The sequence below is a fragment of the Drosophila bipectinata genome, chromosome 3L (assembly GCF_030179905.1).
Source record: "Drosophila bipectinata strain 14024-0381.07 chromosome 3L, DbipHiC1v2, whole genome shotgun sequence".
In the NCBI taxonomy this organism is placed as follows: Eukaryota; Metazoa; Arthropoda; class Insecta; order Diptera; family Drosophilidae; genus Drosophila; species Drosophila bipectinata.
Genome location: NC_091738.1, coordinates 20,731,765 through 20,743,861, shown reverse-complemented (window position 1 = coordinate 20,743,861; position 12,097 = coordinate 20,731,765).

Below are 12,097 nucleotides of genomic sequence, written 5' to 3'. Positions count from 1 at the left end.
TGTGGCAGGTAAGCCGCTTAGTTGACTTAAAGTTTTAACTACAAAACTGGCTATGGCTGCCAAGGGCAGAGGCTATGCAGAGGGTGGGCCGTGGCTCTGGCATAAGAGGCTTTCGGCACCAACTTTGTGCGTCGGCTGCGGTGGAAGCAAGGCTAACCGATTCAAGGATCCCGCTTCAAGCCCGCTGAATTATGTAGGCAACATCCTTCCAACTTAAAGCAAACACGTGGCATCGGCCGGGTTAACCCCAGATCCACAGATTTTTCGTTTCATTGTTTTAATTTTAAACTGGAGTCAAATTAATGTAAGCCAGTGCAAATATAATTATTTTAATTGTTATTTTCGTGCCACCAGATAGATGCCTGCGTGTTTGCGCACTTGCTTGTTTGTGTTTGCGGTTTGCTGATTTAATTAGATATTGGCAATCAAATGAAATAGAATTTGATTTTGTGCGAATGTCTTGCAATTATTTTAATTTGCCCAAATTTGTGGCAAATAAGCTTTGCAAGAATTAGCGATATTTGATTTGATTTCGCGGGGCTTTTTATTTCGATTGTGGCTGCGAGTGCTTCCACCGCTTTTTTGTCGCGACGCCGGGTTGCATTTTTTGAATGGTATTTGTTTCGTTTAGTGCCTATGTGACCGGTTATTTGTGGCCTAATTTGCACATTGTTTATTAGCTTTTTGGTCGGTCTGCCGGCAAGTACTTAGAGGCTTTGTCGATTTGTTGAACAAATGAAATCCATTGGGGGTTCGACTGACACACTTACGGAGGCGCGAACACTGCCCAGGGCGGTGGGTCCCCATATTTTTCAAACTTAACTTTATGCAAATCCTGTTGCTACCCATCGTCGGAGCGGCAGGACGTCTCACCTCTGAGGCCAAGGAACTTACATCACGCGGATGAGCGGTGGAAAAAAAGTTGCAGCGTCTTTGGGTTTACTTTAAGTATCTGACAGAGCGCTTTGCATAAATTTCAGAGCCCCCGGAATTTGCAGTGAACTTCGACGGAGTCACGCACCCGTTTGGGAGCTGCAAGCCCGGATGATTTGCCGAAAAGCCAAAGGATTCCGGGCGACAGTAGGCAGTTTGGTCTGGCGCATTTAATGCCGCAATCGATTTTTCAATAAATTCAGCAGCAAAAGTTAAAAGCCACAACCCACATAACCGTCGTATGTAAAGGAGGGCCAAAATAAAAAGGAATAAGCCCGAACTTTTGCCGTAAATTTTCATATTTATTTATTTTGTCAATCCTTGTGCGTTGAATGTGGCAAGCTGGAAGCTGGGATGGCTGGATAGGCGAAAGTTTCTCCTGAGGAATTGTGGCGGAAGATCTCCGACTTGCGATAAAAGTATCTGCATAGATACAAACTCATATTCGTACAAGTATCTCGGCATGGGTCTTTGCATTCGAGCTGAGATAAGCGTGGCTGCTTTTGGTAATGGCCAAAAATCACAACTGATTCTTTATTTTTCGGTGCCAACTGTCAGCGGGGGATCCTCGCAGGATGCTTTGTCATATGTGCCACGCACTCGCAATCAAAAATATAATGCCCTCCTTGGCTCCAAATGCGAGGAATTCCTATTTGGCAGCGTATGGGTCGCCTGGAAACTCATAATATTTGCAAATGATGAACGTGAAAGTTTTTGATAAGTTTGGCGTCGGGTTGGGGAAGAAACTTGCAATAAACTTGTCGTAATGCCAGTTCACTGCTCGAATGCTTTCCAGAGGGTGGAAAAAACACGCAAACAAATTCATAATTCTGTTACCAAAAAAAGTAAAATTTATGTAACACTGACCACGAAAAATATAGTATGTATGATTTTTAAGTTAGAAACTGCGTTTTCCGCCCCTCAAATTAACCATTTAATAGCTCCATTATGGTAAATAATTATGACTTTGTTCCGAGGCTCACAGCTGGCCACAACACACCTGTTTACCAATATATTTTCTGCGAATATTCAGCTAAAAATATGGCATAATTAAAAACCCGCCCATCGGAGCGAAAAATGTATTTTTGTCTGTCAATTTAGCGATGTTTTTCTGAATAATTACCATGTAATGGTTAATTTGCTTTGATTTCGCCTCTGGCCAGGACAATGAATTATTTAGTTTCCTATTCCAGCAACTCGCTTTTGACATTTTCAATTAGTGGGCTCTCTGTGTTCACAATCCTACTTACAAATAGTTTTTGCTAAAAAACCATTTTAATATTGTAATATTCGAAATGATGTGGTACTGGCATGAGTGCAAGTGGGAGAATGCTTTCTATTTTATTTGAGGGGGATGGAGAGCAGGAGCACTGCAGCCACATGAAAGTAATCCAGAAAAAGGATCATTCTCAACCGCAAACATTTGCCCGAAAATATGTAGGCAGCACTTTGATTTGCCGTTTTTAATATTTTTGCGGGCCGGAGACTCTACTGCCGGCTTCTGCCCTCGTTTCCGGCCCGTAAACCGCACATATGTTCCGGCACATACTTGTAAGTGAAATTTACGCATCGCTGCATACAATTCGCCAAAAAATGTTGCCAAGGACGACCCAGCCAGGAACTAATGGTGTCCTGGCGAGTGCAGTGCGAGGCAGTTCATAAATTACAAGCCGCATAGTTGAGGTTTCGTCCCAGTCCTACCTGGAGCCTGATTGCAAGATATTGGCAGCAAATCAAACTAAATGAAAAATTTCACAGTCCCCCCTTGACAAAGTGTGTCAACTGAAAGAAAAAGCCTGTCAAATATATACTAATGCATATAGATATGCAAAGCGATGAAGATTTCAATTTTCACATAGTCAAATTTGCACAATGCATATTTGCTGGCTGCCTGGTTTTATTGTAGAATTTCTTGTTATTTCTTCATTTGTTTTTATCAAGCCAATAAATTACCAGCATGTCGGGGGAAGGAGCCATGTAGAAGGGTGTGTAAGCTAGAAAATTTTGCATGTATAAGCTGCTTTTGTTGGCCTAAATACAAGTTAACTTCTGCATGTGTGTTCATAAATCTCCGAGTCCTGCTTTCGAAAATCAACAAATCAGAAAGGGAAATGCTCGCTTGGCAGCCAAAGCCGGCCAGAGGCAATGAAGCGCACTCGAGTGCCGGAAAAATAACAATAATAGTCCCAGTAGTTTTTGGCCGGATGAAGTTTTCTTTGGTCGTCAACTGGCCGAAACCGGCAGACGGGTTAATAGGTGGGTGGGTGCTTCTAAATAGCAAATTAAATGTAAACAACTAATGTTTCATTAGCAGTATAAAATGTGTGTTTAATTATTGCCGAGAAACCTTGCTCCCCTCCTTCTCACCGAAACTCTGAAAACTCTTTCTGTTTTTCGAACTTACCTAAAAAGTTAGTTGCCACACACCCTGCCACACACACAAATACACATGCAATTAACTTTTGCTGTGTGTGGGGGGAGTTCTCCCTGGGCAACTTTTGTTGTGCATTTCATCCGAACTTTTTCGTAAATAAAATAAGGCAAAAAAAAAAAACATTTTTTTCGAAATACTTTTACATATTTTTAACTATTTCCACTAGGGTCTCCCGCTACCCCTCCGTATTGAGCCAGAACTTTATCTGCGCAAATGTGCAACGCTTTGTTTGCCAGCTAACCGCATTGAAAAGTAGCTGCTAATGGTCGATGTGAATGGGGGGGCGGATGCCTTCAGATGGGTCGGTTAGCCCCTACTTGCTGGAAACTTTGCGAACGAATAGCCAAAGGCAACTTTTGCAAAAATAAGCCCTATGATCCGAGCCAAGACAAACCAAAGGCAAAGCCATGGTCAACAAAGGACTTTCGAGAGCTGCATTTAATTTGTTTGGTGCCCCGACCACTGCCACCGCTCCAATTCTATTTGTTTATTGTTTCGGAAGCCCTGTAATCGAGACGATTGAAAAATTCTAACTACGCAGTCGACTATCATTTTCGTTTTCATACCAGTCGCAATTGCAGTTCTCGTTGCAGTTGCAGCTGAAATGGTTACTTTACTTACAGGCAGGCCGTTTAAATGCGTTTCATACTCGAACGTTTTTTAATATGAATGACACCATAAATATGCATGAACTTTTAACACTATGCAGAAACAGCTGCAGCCGGGGAGTCCTGTCGTCGACAAAATGCCTTTTTAAATAACAGAGTCCACTTGGAGGACCAACAAAAAGCAAACAAACCGGAAAAAAGGCGGAGAGGGAACCCTGCGAAAATGCAGCTCTTTGGCCAATTGGACCCAACGGCTATTGCCGGCCAAAATATTTATGCGTTCGACTCGGAAAATGGCGAGAGTGTGGAACAACTATGTGCCCATTTCATTACAACATTGCGCATACGCCGCGTTGCACATAATTGAAATGGCAAACAGTGAAAGGCAACGATTTTAACCAAATATGCAGAGACGCTGGCCAGCTCGGCAGCTGAGTTTTGTTTTGTTTTGCCAATGTCGCTGTTTCGTTGCTTCAGTTTCAGTTTCTGTTGATGTTGGTGTTGCTGTTGCATCCAATTGAATTTTCATAAAACGGGCAGGCATCGAGGCGAGTGGGAATCAACAGCGGAACAACAAAACTCACACAAAAACTCAAACAACAGGAGCTGCAGGAACAAAGCGTTCTTCTGCATTTAAACAAAACGCTGCAATACGAAACAAATTAAAATGCAAACGTGTGTGTACGAGAGCGAATATCAAATAGAGATGGTGGAGGGCAATCTGTTAAAATTTTGCATTTTAATTGGGCCTGATATGCGAAAAATTTGAATAGAATGCTGCCATTAAAGTCAATTAGGTGTCGAATGCTAATACCGCTTATAATGTACCACTTTAAATAATTTAATTATCATTGTATTAATTGGTATTTGTTCTCTTTTTCCAAATACTCCAGCACATATGTATCATATTTGAGTGTTTTTGGACAATTCTTCCCCCAATTCTATGCACATCCCAAACAATGGCAAAGAAAGAATGAATAGCCTTCACATATCTGACGTTCTCTTTTAATTTCAGCTTTTTGCTGTCAATGCGATAAATATGAATGGGGTATATTAGCTGTCGGCAGAGACTGGAGTGGACTGCCAGATATATTTTAAGCCGTCCTGACTTTCTAATTTTCCTTCAATGCCATTTAATCCTTTACAAAAGGAGAATGCGAAAGAATCGGGTGACCAACACGCAGGGCATTTGGAAGGGCTCAAGTCCTATCTGAATCCAAGCCTCAATCTCACAATCTGCAGTCGCCTCTTTATATTTTTTAAATAATTGCGCATACGCCACGTTGGCTTTTGTGTATTTGTGCCTCAATGCATTTGCTTTCCAGCATCGCAACGAACGAAAGTTCCATTGCAGCAATTTTACATTGAAATTATACAAGGCAGCTCTCCTCCTTTGCAATAAAAGGAAAGACTTACCCCGCCTCTCCACTACCCTGTGCTTTTGTTGGCCAAACAGACAAAACCTCAATAAAAATGTTGCTACAATATTTGCAGCTTACGCGGGGAAATCTTTACAATACAAAGTACAAGTATATTTATATACCAACCGGAGGAGAGTATTGCGGTTATGGGGTATATACGCACAGTACCGATTAAAATAATAGTTAACTTAAATTATATTAAATAAATTAATAGGTGTTGGTCCAAACGGTTTTAAGGCAATACTAAATTCAAGAGAAGAGACTAGCTCTTGGTCTTAAGAACTCAATTCTTGTCACTATTATTGTGCTCAAAAGTGTGTGTAGGTACTACCTACGTATATTTTTATGCAATTTTTCTTTGGCACTTCTCCTGGCAGCCAAAAAACCTGCTGCCATCGTTTTCACATTAACAGCCAAAGCGAAGCGTATGCACTTGCCAGATCGCAGGACGAAGGATGCCAGCTCCAGGCCGAAGAGGACTGGGGACGGGGCAGGTTGCAAGTTGCAACGCAGGACGCTGCGTCCTTGCGCATTTTGTGCTGTGCTCAGCGAGCGAGAGCGAGAAATTTCCCAGCAGGCAAATATATTTTTCAATAGCGTCGCTGGCGACGTGATTAATGCAAATAAAATAAAATAAAACGGACCGAGGCGGAATGGAATGGCAAGGAACTGCAACTGCACTGTTGTCCTGCATAAATTTAAAGTGCTCGCAATGTTACACTTGAGACATCCGCGAGGTCGATAAGGCCGGGCCAAAAGGCTGGGCCGTCGTGTTCGCCATCCTCTGGCCATTAAAAGCCGCACGTAGCTCATAAAGTTAATCAGCCCGCGCTTTGAGCAGTTTTTCATCCCATAGCCGCAGCCGTTGCCATAGTTCCCACCACTAAGAGCACAAAATAAAAATAATAAACGTAAAAAGGATGGATGCAAACTAAAAAAAAAGTACAAGCGATCAACTACAAAGGCCACGCCCCGGCCACACATTCCGCCCACGGTTGTTGGTTGCGGGATAGGTCGGGAATCTATGCGCGGCATGCACAAATTTATCGCTGGCATGTTTCATGCAACCTTCACCCAAATGCCAAAGTCCTGGTCGCGGTCATAGTGGCCAATATGCTCGGTTCGGGGTGCATCTTTCCACTCACGATTCCCGCCATGCTCGACTCAACCCTTCGACTCACCCCCGACTGGGTGCAACCTCTTGTGTGTTCGCTTTTTGATGTTTTGAGGTTTCGGCGCTAAAAAATGCTTTGCCCCACGGCATTCGGCAAAAACTATTGGCATTTTTTCGCCAGTCGCAGGCCCTGGCATCTCAGGCATGCCAGCGATAGAGGCCAGAGGGTCGAACGTGGTGGCACAGGACCCTCACATATGCAGCATGCCGCAGCGTCCGTCGATTTTTGGCATTTGGCATGGGGCACGGGCCTCCACATGTCCGGCAGTGCTGCTCCACAAAAATCTGTCAGTATTGTATATTACCAACTGCCAGTGGTCACTACATTTTTTTAAATATTTCCATAATACTGGGCATGAAATGATAGAAAAGTTATTAAATGTTATGATACTATATTAAATATTACTGTTAACTATATAAAAAGGTAAGAGCTATACACATTTTTTGGGAGAACTAAAAGCATTTTGTTAAATATCTATGAATGTTTGAAACCCTTGGAATAAATATTTAGCTTAACAAACCGGAATTTTCCTTAGCTTTGATGAAGTTAAAAATTTTCTGAAAATGTGCAAAACCGGCAACACTTGGCCTTGGCCAAAACCGGCCTTAACTTGGCCAAACCGGCAACATTGGCCAAGTTAAGGGCCATGCTAGATGGGAGGCCATTGATTGGCGGACAAAGTGTAGCGCGAAATTGAAATATTGAGCGAGCTGCGAAGCAGTTCAACCGCAGGCAGCCGTAGGGCTTGGCTAATAGAGGTTAGGGGGTCAGTTAGGGGGTCAGTTAAGGGGTCAGTTGGGGGCTCTAATTAAATATGAAATCAGGGTGCGGGCTAATGGTAATGATGGTAATGGGCGCCATGACGACGCATGGGTCTAATGCAATCAGTGAGGCGGCTAAGGATTGGTAAGCCCATGACAGCTTCAGTTTGGAATCAACTTTAAACACGTTTAAAATGCTTTCTTGGTTATTTAAGTTGTGCGCATTTAGTTTCCTCACTTTTCTTGCAAGTTGGTAACTCCTCCTTTTATTGTCTATCCTTCAGTCTTTTTGGCCAGAACACGCCTCCTTGGCGACTAATGCCTGGCTTATGGGCAAGTCAATCTCGAGTCAAGTTCGTCTCCTCGACTGTCTTTTGCGCTCTTGCAGCTTCCACACACACGCCTGACTGGCCTCCTCCTGCCACCCAAAAACAATTGACACTTGCCGACAATCTGCAACCAGCAACCAGCATCCCAGGCTGACCCCCGCCCCCAGATTCCACATTGTCAAGTCGGGGGCTGCATTTTTCCAAGCCTTTAAGGAAAAGAGCAAGGAGCGGAGCGGAGCCAGAGGGCGAGTGAAACTGAGGAGCGTAAAAAATGGCACTCGAAAGCTGCGGAAAAGTCGTGATTGCAGTCGAAAACGCTTAGTGGATGGTGTAGTTGTTGGGGGGAGGGGTTACCGGGGATTCTGGGAATCCAACGGGGCCGAGGGGCCGACCCGGAGCGGGATGTGCTCAAAGCGAGCCATAAGAAAATAAAGCGAACGGCAAACATGGAGAAATTGAAGTGAAGTCAAGTCTCAGATAGCTGCAGCCACTGAGAACTTGAGACCAAGGTGAGGAAAGGCATTGTTAGATCAAGTATCTCCTTCAAAGGGCCATGTGTGTGTGCCAAGGATACACTTGCAGAATGAAAGGAAGCCTTTATGCTAAGAAGATTTTGAAAAAATAGTTCTTTCAATATTAATGTAGAACTAATATGGTTTTTATTTAATTGTGGGTCTGAAATTCAACGTTTTCGTGGCTTATTTTAGGGCAGAGGTATAATAATATAGTCATTAAGTAATGAAAGCGATTTAATAACTTTTTTTCTGTGCCCGCGCCAGGGATCACAGCCATTTCTTTAATCCCAGCCAAGGATCCGAATAAAAACTGAACGACCCTGCCGACTTGAAGTCCCCGGCGCTGGCAGGACTCGCTTCATTTAAGGGGACGGCTCCTTTGTCAATGTTTATTGTGTAAATTACAAGAGAGAGCGCAGCATAGGCAACAAATAACTGTAATGGCTTTGTTTTGGTCATGGCTGGTGGCTCGTGGCTCATGGCTGATGGCTCAGGTGGCCCGAAAGGAGGCGAAGGACATTGCTCCATTGTTCTTAGATGCTCTTCTCCTCGGTCGCCCCTCATCGCCGCCCCACCTCCCTTCGATCCCGAGTCAAGGCAACATAAAAACAAAAACTGTTAGATAAAAAATCATCATAATGGCAAGCAGCGAGCAACAACAAAAAAATAGGCAAAATGCGCCAAGGCTGCGACAGCAACAAAGGCATTCGTTACGAGCCACGAGTCCTTAAAGTGTCCTGGCCAGGGACTAGAACTGGGATTGGGACTGGGACAGATCTCTCTCCGGCAGCTTCCTTCCGCGAATTCTGGCCACATTTGCGGTTGCCAAGGCGCATCATAAAAATGTTAATGAAGTTCGCCAGCCATCAGGACCTCGCCCCCATCAATTCTCCTTTGAAGTCTCGCAGCATCCAAAAGTACAAAAAAAAAAAACACAACAAAAAATAAGAAAAAAATGAAAAGAAATGTCTAGAGGCAGGAAATATCTTCATCAAATAAAATAGAAATTAACTGTGACCCAGAAAGCACATGAAAATGTTGAGAATTTGTCAACATCCAGCTTAAGTTCTGACCTCACGATATTTTTTCTATAAAGACACGATTTTATCAATTGGGGAATCGAAATAAAAGGAAGCTTCCGAGGTAAGAATATTTCTGGGAAGTGAATTATTATTGGATATTCTTTTATAAACAAACCATTGAGGTTTATTTTTGGCGTTTTAGGTTTTGTTCCACCAAGGTAAAGCCAACTAATATTATTTTACAAAATTTAAAAATTTTTAACAAATTCGGTTGCAAAATTAAATTTTAAAAAGGCACCATATTGCTATCATCCCAAGCTTGATCAAAAAATATTTAGAAAACAATATTTTGGTGGAATTTTGATTTTAATTCCTCATTGGAGGCTATGGAAAGTGCACATATGGGCACGCGGAAAACAGGACACAGGATACACTACGCTTGCTGTGATTGCGCTGTGCGCGTGGGCTGTGTTGTTTTCATAGTCCTGCCACTAGTCCTGCCAGCCTGTGTGTCTCTGTAGCCGTAGCCTTTGTTGTGTTTGCTGGCACGGCTGTCGCTGCACCGAAAATATGATAAATGACATTTTCCACTTGTTCTCCATGATGATAATTTATACTCCGTTCGCTTCGCAGGCACGAATTAGTCGCCCCGGGCTCCGCCCTTTCGCCTGCGGCAATGCCGCTGCCAGCAATTTTCATTTATTTTTTTACTCCGCACTTTTCCCTGAATTTTTACTTGCACATTTGCTTCCCAAAAAAAAAGGGGGGAGAGGAAAGGGAAAACCAGGCCCGAAAGGAGGCCCACAGAAGATACACCATCCATACATATATATAATAAAAAGAAACGAAAATTCGCAACGTTGATGGATGATGAATAATGATTGAAGCCATGTTGCCAGCCCTTGAAAAACTCCCCCTCTCCGGCCCTGTCCATCCCTCACTTATTGTCATATATGGCTGTTGGCGTTTTTACGTTTGCTTATGTCGATTTCGCTCCTGGGAAATTACATACATTTCGTTTGTATCGCACAAAATTAGTAGGTGCCCGCCTGGCTCATCTCAGCTGGCAGGGGGCAGGAGAGGACTGAAATAACCGAAAAAGTAACAGAAACAGGACAACAAAAGTGTGGCGAAAATTTGTGGAAAATTTTTACACACCAACAAGAGGCGAAACCATAATTCGGTCTTGGCTGAGGGCAAGTTTTCTTCCTGGCCTCCTGCCCGAAACTAAAACACAGGGCCCCAGCCCCATACCCGTCGCCATTCCCACCCGAAGATCCTGCTTCTCGTATTTCCGAGCCCCAAAAAGACTGCTGTGGGAGTGGGACTTCTCACAGCTGTTGCGGCTCCCATATTTGTTTGCGGGGAGCTCGCTTCATTAAGGCAAAATAAATACAAATTGCAAATTGGTTTTGCTTGACAAATTAACTCGACCTGCCGCTGGTACTGTATTAAAATTTAATGAATTTCGAAATTAAGTTGAGCCTGGCCAAAGCGCTCTGGCTTTTCACTTTCCGCCCACTTACCTTTTACTTTCCTTTGCGAAATGCAATAAAACAAATAGTCCATCATCAAAGGCAGCAAGGATGCATCTGCAGCAGCAGCTCTAGCAGCAGCAGGATCTGAGGGAACAAACAAATCGAAACTGTGGGCGGCTTTTCCACTTTGACACCTTTGTTTTCCAGTTTAAAAGCTGCCCTTTGCGGCAAACGTGTGTGTGTCTGCCACATGTACATATGTATGCGTGAGTGAGGTGAGTGAGTGGCGGGTGCTTGTGTGCATTTCCGGTTTTGCGCTTGCCACGGAGACGTCGTTACCACCGTCGGAGGCGTCCATTTTGTTGCTGCCTCGGTTGTTTTGTGCAGCTTAAAATGCAAAAATAAATACCAAGCACACACTGCAGCTGCAGTTTCAGCTTCAGCATCAGCGTCAGCGACAGCTTCAGCTCCGGCTTTCTCCGCCCCTTTCTCCCATGACTTTCTCCTTGCTTTTGAGCTCAAGTTTATATTACGCTTGGCCTGTTAACCGCAGCTGCAATGTGAATTGGTGTGTGCCAGTGTGTGTGGGCGTTAGAGATGTCTATCACGAAAAAGAAAACAATAAGGGGGATTTTTAAGGCTTTTCAACTATTATATTTAAAGGAAAAGGACTTAAAAACATAGTCCATTGGAGAGAGGTCTTTAAGAAAAAAGAGCTTGAAGTTACATTCTACTTTAACTTAGTACAAGGAAGCTATACAAAGTATGTTTAGAAATACACAATATTTCGTGGTAATTTTCAATAAATTAAAACTAACAAAAATATAAAAAAAAAACTTGTTCTATGGTAAAATATTGAAAATACTTGAATTCTACTTTGATTTAATTTATATATTAAATAATTTAAATATCTATAAGGATCAATATTACTTTAATAAATTTCTAAAAAATATCTGAAGATATCTGAAATACCTGAAAAATATCTGATTTAAAAACCCCATTAAAGTCTTATTTTTGCCATCTCTACTTAAGAGAACCTTTGGGGTTGTTGTGGCTGGGGCCCAGCTAAGCACTGCTGATTGAATTCTTTTGTGCTGTGATTTTGCAACACTTTGGCGGCTCTTGGCCCACTTTGCCTGGAAACCCTCACCTCTGGCTCCTAACCCTTCAAAGCTACGCGTTCACAGCTCACCACTCGCCGCTCACCGCTCACCACTCCCACCTCTCACCCTGTTAACCCGTTGGTGCCCCTCCTGGCCGTCGGCATCCATCCATCCGTGCACCCTTTGGCCGCCAACATTTAAAGTAGCGAATTTCCACACACTCCAGGCTCACATACAGGGACGCAAGGTGCGAAGTGTGCATATAAAATTTTCACCCGTGCGCTGCTTTTTCGTGTGTTTGTCGTCGTTATTCACTTT